The sequence below is a fragment of the Pseudorca crassidens genome, chromosome 10 (assembly GCF_039906515.1).
Source record: "Pseudorca crassidens isolate mPseCra1 chromosome 10, mPseCra1.hap1, whole genome shotgun sequence".
Lineage (NCBI taxonomy): Eukaryota > Metazoa > Chordata > Mammalia > Artiodactyla > Delphinidae > Pseudorca > Pseudorca crassidens.
In genome coordinates this window covers 8,478,582-8,489,192 of record NC_090305.1, presented here as the reverse complement: position 1 = coordinate 8,489,192, position 10,611 = coordinate 8,478,582, and the positions used below count along the sequence as shown (strand labels likewise).

General features: G+C 39.6%; 1 non-coding gene across 1 annotated transcript; it reads left to right on the top strand.

Moving 5' to 3' along the window:
* The first annotated feature begins 287 nt into the window (after positions 1 to 287).
* LOC137233236 (U6 spliceosomal RNA) lies at positions 288 to 391 on the top strand. The gene has a single exon (XR_010947395.1). It is a non-coding gene; the product is annotated as a U6 spliceosomal RNA (small nuclear RNA).
* The last annotated feature ends 10,220 nt before the right edge of the window (positions 392 to 10,611 follow it).

Sequence of the window (10,611 nt, the reverse complement as noted above, 5' to 3'; positions counted from 1 at the left end):
CGCTTGCCGCAAGTAGAGAAAGCCCACGCGCAGCAACGGAGACCCAACGCAACCAAGAAAAAAAAAAAAAGGACTTCCCTGGTGGCGCAGTGGTTGAGAGTCCACCTGCCGATGCAGGGGACACGGGTTCGTGCCCCGGTCTGGGAAGATCCCACATGCCGCGGAGCGGCTGGGCCCGTGAGCCATGGCCGCTGAGCCTGCGCGTCCGGAGCCTGTGCTCCGCACGGGAGAGGCCACAACAGTGAGACGCCCGCGTACTGCAAAAAAAAAAAAGTGTATTGCAATGCTTGCTTCAGCAGCACATATACTAAAATTGGGACGATAGAGAGAAAATTCGCACGGCTTCTGCACAAAGGATAACACACAAATTCATGAAGCAGTCCATTTTTATGAAAAAAAAATTTAACCCTTTGAGCAGCAAAACATTTTTTTAAATGCTTTCTTGCTAAAAAATACTAAACATCATCTTATCTTCCAGTGAGTCGTAGCAGTAACATCAAAGATCACTGATCACAGATCACCATGACAAATATAATAGTGAAAAAGTTGGAAATAGTGTGAGAATTAGCAAAATGTGCTACAAAGACATGAAGTAAGCAGATGCTGTTGGGAAAATGCTGCCACTAGACTTCTTCCTCCAGTGTAGTCATCCCTACGCCATGGTGCTGGTTCCCGACTGAACAGAGTCAGCCCTACATTTTTTACCAGTGTCATGAGTAATTTTTTATTAACACATTCTTTAACCAAACCCAGGGCACTGACAGGGGGCCGGGGGTATGGACCTGGCTGGGGTGCTCTGGCCAGGCAACCTGAGGCCTGAGGGGAGGTTGGGGTCCCTAAATACCATGTTCACCTCCATCCCTGGTGTGCCTGCAGCAAACCCTTGCCCTCAAGGTGTCAAATTCTCCTCATGTCCTATTAAACTTTCAACCTGTTACTACTTCCCAGTCAAGGAGGGTTTTTGGTTTTGGTGGGTTTTTTTCCTGCCATTAAACATTTTTCAGTTTAAATATGAAAAGTAGTCTGCCTTTTTTTGGTTCAAGGTTTTTGATGTTTTGAGGGTATCTTTCAGGCCAAAAACAGTCCTCGTGGGAAATTCTTGTAAGACTCAGAAACTTAGGAGGCCAGGAGTGAACAGTAGAAAGTGGAGGTGCCCAGGGGAGGGTGAAAGTAAAAGATGAGTGCAATTAGTTTTTAGCCATTTTCCCTCAGGATCATCTCCTCCCATAAGGAGCTTCCTTTTAGCACAATACTCTCCTGAGTTTTTAGAACTGGGTAGAGATCATCCGATCTATCCCGGACACACCAATGCTGGTTACAAGCAAGAAGAAGAAAGGCCACAGAGGCTGAGATAGAGGTGAAAGTACTTGCTGAAAATCCCGACGCTTTCCAGGAACAGGATCAGGACGGGAATCTCCAGGTCTTAACTCTCAGCTGCTGGCAGAGCTCAGCGGAGCAGAGCATAGCGCCCTGACTTGAAAGAAGCTACTAACTTGTCCAAGGACATTTTTAAAGAGTTCTTTACTTTTTATTGGAGTATAGTTGATTTACAATGTTGGGTTAGTTTCAGGTGTACAGCAAAGTGAATCAGTTATACATATACATATATCCACTCTTTTTTAGATTCTTTTCTCATACAGCCATTACAGATTATTGAGAAGAGTTCCCTGTGCTATATAGTAGGTCCTTGTTAGTTATCTATTTTATATATAGTAGTGTGTATATGTCAATCCCAGTCTCCCAATTTATCCCTCCAATCTCCTTTCCACCCGGTAACCATAGTTTGTTTTCTATATCTGTGACCCTATTTCTGTCTTGTAAGTTTATTTGTATCATTTTATTAGATTCCACATTAAGCGATATCATATGGTATTTGTCTTTCTCTGTCTGACACTTCACTTAGTATGATAATCTCTAGGTTCATCTATGTTGCTGCAAATGGCATTATTTCATTCTTTTTTTTGGCTGAGCAGTATTCCATGGTATACATATACTGCATCTACTTTATCCGTTCCTCTGTCAATGGACATTTAGGTTGTTTCCATGTCTTGGCGATTGTAAATAGTGCTGCAATGAATATTGGGGTGCATGTATCTTTTGGAATTATGGTTTTCTCCAGATACATGCACAGGAGTGGGATTGCTGGATCATATGGTACTTCTATTTTTAGTTTTTTAAGGAACCTCCATACTGTTCTCCATAGTGATTATAGCAATTTACATTCCCACCAACAGTGTAGGAGGGTTCCCTTTTCTCCGGCATTTATTGTTTGTAGACTTTCTGATGATGGCCATTCTGACTGGTATGAGGTAATACCTCATTGTAGTTTTGATTTGCATTTCTCTAATAATTAGCGATGTTGAGCATCTTTTCATGTGCTTTTTGGCTGTCTGGATGCCAAGGACTTTTTTTTTTAAGTCGAAGTATAGTTGATTTACAATATTGTGTTAGTTTCAGATGTACAGCATAGTGATTCAGTTATTTTTTTCAGATAATATTTCATTATAGGTTATTACAAGATATTGAATACAGTTCCCTGTGCTATACAGTAAATCCTTATTGCTTATCTGTTTTACGTACAGTAGTTTTATCTGTTAATCCCAGGACTTTTTCATTAGTTCACCTCATTTGAATCCTGAGGTTCTGAAGATTTGCTTACACAGGAATTCTTGTGTAGAAATAACCTAGTGGTTGTATTTGGCAATTTGCAAATAAGCCATTTAACTGGCATTTTATAGCTGCTGGGAAAGGAGTTCCTGCTACTTCTCTCTCTGCGATAATCAGGGAACACAGTGAGCCGGGGAAACCAAACGTCAGCTCACAACGGGAAACACAGGGAACTCACTCTCAGGGCTCCTGCACTTTACTGGCATGCCTGGTGTGGAGGCAACCACCCAATAGACAGTGCAGTTTGCAAATACACCCTAAACCAGAATCACCTGACTCAGCTTATTTCATGAAAATATCAGCTGGAGCCATCTCAGTCTAAAGGTTAAATTCAAAATGTGGATATATTATATATGTGTATTATAAATATATATATACAGTCGTCCCTCTGTGTCCTCAGGCTGTTCATCCTGGGATTCAAGCAACGGTGGATGGGAAATATTCAGGAAAAAAATTCCAGAAAGTTCCAAAGCGCAAAACTTGAATTTGCTGCACTTTGACAACTATATACATACCACTTACATGGTATTTACAACGATTTACACAGCATTTACATATTATTAGGTATTGCAAGTAATCTGGAGAGGATTTAAAGTACATGGGAGGGAGCATCATCCACCAGAGGGCAGACAGAAGAAGCAAGAGGAACTACAATCCTGTAGCCTATGGAACGAAAACCACATTCACAGAAAGATAGACAAAATGAAAAGGCAGAGGGCTATGTACCAGATGAAGGAACAAGATAAAACCCCAGAAAAACAACTAAATGAAGTGGAGATAGGCAACCTTCCAAAAAACGAATTCAGAATAATGATAGTGAAGATGATCCAAGACCTCGGAAAAAGAATGGAGGCAAAGATTGACAAGATGAAAGAAATGTTTAACAAAGACCTAGAAGAATTAAAGAACAAACAAACAGAGATGAACAATACAATAACTGAAATGAAAAATACACTAGAAGGAATCAATAGCAGAATAACTGAGGCAGAAAGACGGATAAGTGACCTGGAAGACAGAATGGTGGAATTCACTGCCATGGAACAGAATAAAGAAAAAAGATGAAAAGAAATGAAGACAGCCTAAGAGATCTCTGGGACAACATTAAACGTGACAACATTCACATTATAGGAGTCCCAGAAAGACAAGAGAGAGAGAAAGGACCCGAGAAAATATTTGAAGAGATTATAGTCGAAAACTTCCCTAACATGGGAAAGGAAATAGCCACCCAAATCCAGGAAGCACAGAGAGTCCCATACAGGATAAACCCAAGGAGGAATACACCGAGACACATAGTAATCAAATTGGCAAAAATTAAAGACAAAGAAAAATGATTGAAAGCAGCAAGGGAAAAATGACAAATAATATACAAGGGAACTCCCATAAGGTTAACAGCTGATTTCTCAGCAGAAACTCTACAAACCAGAAGGAAGTGGCATGATATACTTAAAGTGATGAAAGGGAGGAAACTACAACCAAGATTACTCTACCTGGCAAGGATCTCATTCAGATTCGATGGAGAAATCAAAAGCTTTACAGACAACCAAAAGCTAAGAGAATTCAGCACCACCAAACCAGCTCTACAACAAATGCTAAAGGAACTTCTCTAAGTGGGAAACACAAGAGAAGAAAAGGACCTACAAAAACAAACCCAAAACAATTAAGAAAATGGTCATAGGAACATACATATCAATAATTACCTTAAACGTGAATGGATTAAATGCTCCAACCAAAAGACACAGACTGGCTGAATGGATACAAAAACAAGAGCCATATATACACTGTCTACAAGAGACCTATTTCAGACCTAGGGACACATACAGACTGAAAGTGAGGGATTGGAAAAAGACATTCTATGCAAATGGACATCAGAAGAAAGCTGGAATAGCAATACTCATATCAGATAAAATAGACTTTAAAATAAAGAATGTTACAAGAGACAAGGAAGGACACTACATAATGATCAAGGGATCAATCCAAGAAAATAAAACAATTATAAATATATATGCACCCAACATAGGAGCACCTCAATATATAAGGCAAATGTTAACAGCTATAAAAGAGGAAATTGGGGCTTCCCTGGTGGTGCAGTGGTTGAGAGTCCGCTTGCCGAGGCAGGGGACACGGGTTCGTGCCCCGGTCCGGGAGGATTCCATATGCCGCAGAGTGGCTGGGCCCGTGAGCCCTGGCCGCTGAGCCTGCGTGTCCCGAGCCTGTGCTCCGCAACGGGAGAGGCCACAACAGTGAGAGGCCCGCGTAACGCAAAAAACAAAAAAAGGAAATTGACAGTAACACAATAATAGTGGGGGACTTTAACACCTCACTTACACAAATGCACAGAAAATTAATAAGGAAACACAAGCTTTAAATGACACAATAGACCAGATAGATTTAATTGATATTTATAGGACATTCCATCCAAAAACGGCAGATTACACTTTCTTCTCAAGTGCACATGGAACATTCTCCAGGATAGATCACATCTTGGATCATAAATCAAGCCTCAGTAAATTTAACTAAATTGAAATCATACCAAGCATCTTTTCTGACTACAACGCTATTAGATTAGAAATAAACTACATGGAAAAAAAACGTGAAAAGCACAAACACGTGGAGGCTAAACAATACGTTACTAAATAACCAAGAGATCACTGAAGAAATCAAAGAGGAAATCAAAAAATACCTAGAGACAAATGACAACGAAAACACGATGATCCAAAATCTATGGGATGCAGCAAAAGCAGTTTTAAGAGGGAAGTTTATATCAATACAATCCTACCTCAAGAAACAAGAAAAATCTCAAATAAACAATCTAACCTTACACCTAAATAGAGAAAGAAGAACAAACAAAACCCAAAATAAGTAGAAGGAAAGAAATCATAAAGATCAGAGCAGAAATAAATGAAATAGAAACAAAGAAAACAATAGCAAAGATCAGTAAAACTAAAAGCTGGTTCTTTGAGAAGATAAACAAAATTGATAAACCTTTAGCCAGACTCATCAAGAAAAAGAAGGAGGGACTCCCCTGGTGGCACAGTGGTTAAAAATCCGCCTGCCAATGCAGGGAACGTGGGTTCGAGCCCTGGTCCACATGCTGCAGAGCAACTAAGCCCATATAACACAACTACTGAGCCTGTGCTCTAGAACCTGCAAGCCACAACTACTGAGCCCACGTGCCACAACTACTGAAGCCCGTGAGCCTAGAGCCCATGCTCCACAACAAGAGAAGCCAACGCAATGAGAAGCCCGCACACCGCAACGAAGAGTAGCCCCCACTTGCCGCAACTAGAGAAAACCCGCATGCAGCAACAAAGACCCAACGCTGCCAGAACTAATTAAATAAATAAATTTATTAAAAGAAAAACAGAAAGAAATGTTCCAACAAATTCCAGGACCAGATGGCTTCACAGGTGAATTCTATCAAACCTTTACGGAAGAGCTAACACCCATCCTTCTCAAACTCTTCCAAAAAATTGCAGTGGAAGGAACACTCCCAAACTCATTCTAGGAGGCCACCATCACCCTGATACCAAAACCTGACAAAGATACTACAAAAAAAGAAAATTACAGGCCATTATCACTGATGAATATACATACAAAAATCCTCAACGAAATACTAGCAAACAGAATCCAACACCACATTAAAAGGATCATACACCATGATCAAGTGGGATTTATCCAGGGATGGAAGGATTCTTCAATATATGCAAATCAATCAATGTGATACACCGTATTAACAAACTGAAGAATAAAAGTCATATGATCATCTCAATAGATGCAGAAAAAGCTTTTGATGAAATTCAACACCCATTTATGATAAAAACTCTCCGGAAAATGGGCATAGAGGGAAGCTACCTCAAGATAATAAAGGCCACATATGACAAACCCATGGTAAATATCATTCCCAATGGTGAAGAACTGAAAGCGTTTCCTCTAAGATTAGGAACAAAACAAGGATGTCCACTCTCGCCACTATTATTCACCATAGTTTTGGAAGTCCTAGCCATGGCAATCAGAGAAGAAAAAGAAATAAAATGAATCCAAATTGGAGAAGAAGAAGTAAAGTTGTCACTGTTTGCAGATGACATGATACAATGCATAGATAATCCTAAAGATGCCACCAGATAACTACTAGAGCTCGTCAATGAATTTGGTAAAGTTGCAAGATACAAAATTAATGCACAGAAATCTCTTGCATTCCTATACACTAACAATGAAAAATCAGAAAGAGAAATTAAGGAAACAATCCCATTCACCATTGCAACAAAAAGAATAAAATACCTAGGAATAAACCTACCTAAAGAGGTAAAAGACCTGTACTCAGAAAACTATAAGACATTGATGAAAGAAATCAAAGATGATACCAACAGATGGAGAGATATACCATGTTCTTGGATTGGCAGAATCAATGTTGTGAAAATGACTATACTACCCAAAGCAATCTACAGATTCAGTGCAATCCCTATCAAATTACCAATGGCATATTTTACAGAACTGGAACAAAAAATCTTAAAATTTGTATGGAGACTCAAAAGACCCTGAATAGCCAAAGTAATCTTGAGGGAAAAAAACGGAGCTGGAGGAATCAGACTCCTTGACTTCAGGCTATACTACAAAGCTACAGTAATAAGGACAATATGGAACTGGTACAAAAACAGAAATATAGATCAATGGAATAGGATAGAAAGCCCAGAGATAAACCCATGCACCTATGGTCAACTAATCTATGACAAAGGAAGCAAAGATATACAATGGAGAAAAAGTCTCTTCAACAAGTGGTGCTCGGAAAACTGGACAGCTACATGTACAAGAATGAAATTAGAACACTCCGTAACACCATACACAAATAGAAACTCAAAATGGATTAAAGAACTAAATGTAAGACTGGACACTATAAAACTGTTAGAGGAAAACATAGGAAGAACCCTCTTTGACGTAAATCACAGCAAGATCTTTTTTGACCCACCTCCCAGAGTAATGGAAATAAAAACAAAAATAAACTAATGGGACCTAATGAAACTTAAAAAGCTTTTGCACAGCAAAGGAAACTATAAACAAGATGAAAAGACAACCCTCAGAATGGGAGAAAATATTTGCAAATGAATCAACAAAGGATTAATCTCCAAAATATATAAACAGGTCATGCAGCTCAACATTAAAAAAACAAACAACCCAATCCAAAAATGGGTAGAAGACCTAAATAGACATTTCTCCAAAGAAGACATACAGAGGGCCAAGAGGCACATGAAAAACTGCTCAACATCACTAATTATTAGAGAAATGCAAATCAAAACTACAATGAGGGCTTCAATGGTGGTGCAGTGGTTAAGAATCTGCCTGCCAATGCAGGGGACATGGGTTCGAGCCCTGGTCCCGGAAGATCCCACATGCCGCAGAGCAACAAAGCCCGTGTGCTACAACTACTGAACCTGCTCTCTAGAGCCTGTGAGCCACAACTGCTGAGCCCGTGTGCCACAGCTACTGAGGCCCGTGCACCTGGAGCCCGTGCTCTGCAACAAGAGAAGCCACTGGGATGAGAAGCCCGTGCACCACAACAAAGAGTAGCCCCTGCTCGCTGCAACTAGAAGAAAGCCCGCGTGCAGCAACAAAGACACAATGCAGCCATAAAAAAAAAACTACAATGAGATAACACCTCACACCGATTAGAATGGGCATCATCAGAAAATCTACAAACAAATGCTGGAGAGGGTGTGGAGAAAAGGGAACCCTCTTGCACTGTTGGTGAGAATGTAAACTGATACAGGCACTATGGAGAACAGTATGGAGGTTCCTTAAAAAACTAAAAATAGAATTACCATATGACCCAGCAATCCCACTACTGGGCATATACCCAGAGAAAACCATAATTCAAAAAGACACATGCACCCCAGTGTTCATTGCAGCATTATTTACAATGGCCAGGACGTGGAAGCAACCTAAATGCCCATCAACAGACGAATGGGTAAAGAAGATGTGGCACATATATACAGTGGAATATTACTCAGCCATAAAAAGAAATGAAATTGAGTTATTTGTAAGGAGGTGGATGGACCTAGAGTCTGTCATACAGAGTGAAGTAAGTCAGAAAGAGAAAAACAAATATTGTATACTAACGCATTTTTGTGGAATCTAGAAAAATGGTACAGATGAACCGGTTTGCAAGGCAGAAATTGAGATACAGATGTAGAGAACAAACGTATGGACACCAAGTGGGGAAAAAGGGGGTGATGGTGAGGGGACGTGGTGGGATGATCTGCGAGACTGGGATTGTCCTGTATACACTAATATGTATAAAATAGATAACTAATGAGAACCTGCTGTATAAATATATTAAAAAATTAATTAATTAATTTAAATTTAAAAAATGAAGTATATGGGAGGATGTGCATAGGTTATATGCAAACGCTATGCCATTTTACATAAGGAACTTGAGGATTCTCAGATTTTGGTATCCGTGGGAGTCCTGGAGTCACACCCCAAGGATCCGAAGGACAACTGTATATAATATATGGCCATACTATATATGTGTATTATAAATATATATATATATATATATCTCTTAACTTTTTATTTGAAATAATTTCAGAGTTACAGAAAAGTTGCTAAGATAGTACAAAGATCTCTCATACTCTCTTTACCCGAGTAAACCAGATTTTAACATTGATCCACATGTGCTTTATCATTCATTCTCTCTTTATGTAATTATTATTATAATTTATAAATATTAATATAATTTATATAACATTAATACTAATATAATGAGTCGGTTACATACATGATTCCTCTTTACCCCTGAACGTACCAGTGTTTGCCTGAGAACAGAGATACCCTCTTATGTAACCACAGTATAGTTATCACATTCAAGAAATCTAACAGTGATGTGATATTGTTATCTAATCCACAGTTCATAAAATATGGCTACAGTGTATCCCAGAAGTCTTAGTGCAGCTTTAAGCTATTTAATGTTTTAATAAAATGAAAAATGTTCTACTCACTGCAGATATCATTCATGAGAACCTTCCTACCGATTTATACTAAAAACAAATCATTTGCTCCATAAATTATTTATTGATCTAGCTATTTTTAGTTTGTTTATCACCTAGCACTGAAAGCTTCTAAATACCTGTTTATAAATCCAGGAAGATATTCTGACAATCCTGCTGGTATCAACGTTGATTTGAAATATGTGTTATTTTATTATAAATGCAATTAAACAATAAGAAGTTAAAAAGGTAAAATATAGACTTTAAAGTTTTAGCAGGATTTGGGCTTCTGGGGTACACAAGAATGAAAATGTGGATTAGGAATGTTCTTTATGAAAATTACCCCAGTGCCCATAAGGCTAGGAAATGCACAGTTAACAGCCACACCAGAACCCAACAGCGAGAGTCACTAACCAGGGTACAGAAGCGTCTTGTTCCAATGTTCTTCCTTCTTAAAGGGAAGGGGAAAGTGATGTTTTCCACTGGGAGGATGTGTGTATGTGTGTGTGTGTGTGTCTGTAGTCATTTCATAATAATGTAACACAGAACTGTAGCAATACCACCTACTTACCCTCAGGCACACTGGATCTTACCTCCCTTTCTTCAGAGATGTCTTACCAAGTCAGGGCTTCCCCCCAACAATCAATCACTATCTCTCTCTCTCCTCCTCTTTCTCCCCCTCTCCCTCTGTCACCTTTCCCTCCCTCTCCATTGGCTTTTTTCCTTACGACCTGGAGCCTACTCAAGTCTTTCCCCGGGAGCCAAGTCCAGGTACACCTCACCTGGAGCAGGCTGCAACGGTGGGTGTCGTGCCTGGGGGGAGGTGGAACTGGAACGTGCAGGGTCAGAGACAAGGGGCCGAATGGACACATGAGGAAGGAGCTACCACGTGAGGACAAAGTGAGGCCTTCAGTCCAGAAGGAGAGAGCCTGGGTTGATGGGAGGAAGTTAAAATTAACTTTAT